Source organism: Elaeis guineensis, chromosome 8 (assembly GCF_000442705.2).
Source record: "Elaeis guineensis isolate ETL-2024a chromosome 8, EG11, whole genome shotgun sequence".
NCBI lineage: Eukaryota > Viridiplantae > Streptophyta > Magnoliopsida > Arecales > Arecaceae > Elaeis > Elaeis guineensis.
In genome coordinates, this window is record NC_026000.2 from 27,241,098 (window position 1) to 27,243,052 (window position 1,955).

The following is a 1,955-nucleotide window of genomic DNA, read 5'->3' on the forward strand; positions in this document are numbered from 1 at the left end:
CAGTTAATTTGCTATTATACACAGTTATATATATGGTACATAGTTAAATTAATATGGTATTTGATTAATTTACCACCGTGCATCATTAAATTAACATGGTATGCAGTTAAATTGCCATTGCATACAGTTAAATTAAAAAAATATATTTTTATATAATGAAGTTTAAGTGTACTACCAATCAAGTAATTTAAGTTTTATGTTTGTCAGTTTGGTCAATAATATGATAAGATCGATCAAAATCAAAAAAATAGATAGATAGAACTCAGCGTCATTTGCCCACGACCATCACGTAACCGCACGTGGCCCACTAAACAATCATACATGGCCTCTGATTTTGATCATACGTCGCCTCTGATCCGGCCCTCACCCACGACCTCCGCTTCGATCAAAGCATTGCCCTTAAGGTCATTCCCAAGGGTCGTGTCGCCAAGGGTGGCCGCGCCTACAACATTGTCCATGAGATTTGCATCATGCGCCAGCTCCACCATGCTTGGGCATGGAGATGGTGGAGACTAGACGCTGCCTCCTCGAGGTCCTCGCCTCCCACTCCAAAATCTACTTTATCCTTAAGCTCGCCTGCTGCAGTGAGCTCTCTCACGCACATTGCCCACGACTGCCTCCTCGAGGATCTCTCCTGTCGCTACTTCTGACAATTGATCTTCGCCATCAGATACTGCACTCCCATGGCGTTTATCATCGGGACCTCAAGCTGAAGAACCTCCTTCTCAATGACGTCGGTGTCCTCAAAGTCTCTGACTTCGGCCTCTCTGCATTCCCTGACCAGATCCACGGTGATGACCTCCTCCACACCCTTTGCGGGGCTCTGATGTATGTCGCACCAGAGATGCTCACCAAGAAGGGCTACGATGGCACCAAGATCGATGTTTGGTCTTGCAGCATGATCCTCTACGTCCTCAACACTGGGTATTTGCTGTTTAATGATCTCAATCTGATGGTGATGTACTGCAAGATCTACTGGGAAAGTACCGATGCCCCGAGTGGATCTTGTCAAAGCTTCGGCATCTCATTGGCCAGATCCTGGACCCGAGTCCTGAAACGAGCATCACCATCGATGGGATCCTCCATAATCCATGGTTCAAGAAGGGGCTCAGTGAGGAGGATTGGGTGGCAGTGGCGAAGTGCCATGTGGCAGAGACGACAGAGGTGGAGGATGGAAAGTTTTGGAAGTTGGAGGAGCCAGACTGATCCCTCCATGCCTTCGATCTAATATCCTTCTCCTCTGGGCTCGACATATCCGGTTTGTGGAGGGTACTTGAGTTGAAAGGGGCAGGTAGTAGAGGAAGGGGAGAGGATCGAGGGCTGCTTAATGGGGGAGGAAGACGGCATCGGTGAGGATCGGGTCGAAGATGACGTATGATCAAAATCAAAGGCCACATTTGATTGTTTAGTGGGTCACGTGCAGTCATGTGATGATCTTGGGCAAATGACATTGAGCTTTATCTACCTATTTTTTTAATTTTAATCGATCTTACCACATTGTTGACCAAATTGGTAAATATGAAACTTGGATCACTTGATTGCTAGTACTTTAAATTTTATTATATAAAAATATATATTTTTTTAATTAATATGGTAAATAAATATAGTATACAATTAATTTACTATTGTACATAGTTATATAAGCATAATACACAGTTAAATTACCACTGCACATAGTTAAATTAATATAATACACAGTTAATTTATCACTGTATATAGTCAAATAAATATGATACATGATCAATTGCTATTGTACATAATTATATATACATAGTATATAGTTAAATTAATATAGTATATAGTTAATTTTCACTGCATCTTTGAGCAGCTCCAAAGCGTGCTCCCTAGATTCCTTCAGCCTCATGAGCTTCAGATATGTAGTCTTATTGCCAACCAGATCCTTCCTGGCTGTCTTCCCCAACTCCTTCGATCATTGGGTTATATTGAAGATGTCA

General features: G+C 42.4%; 1 pseudogene; it reads left to right on the plus strand.

The window, feature by feature from the left end:
- The first annotated feature begins 341 nt into the window (after nucleotides 1-341).
- Nucleotides 342-1,441, plus strand: LOC109506168 (CBL-interacting serine/threonine-protein kinase 14-like; annotated as a pseudogene).
- Nucleotides 1,442-1,955: the final 514 nt, after the last annotated feature.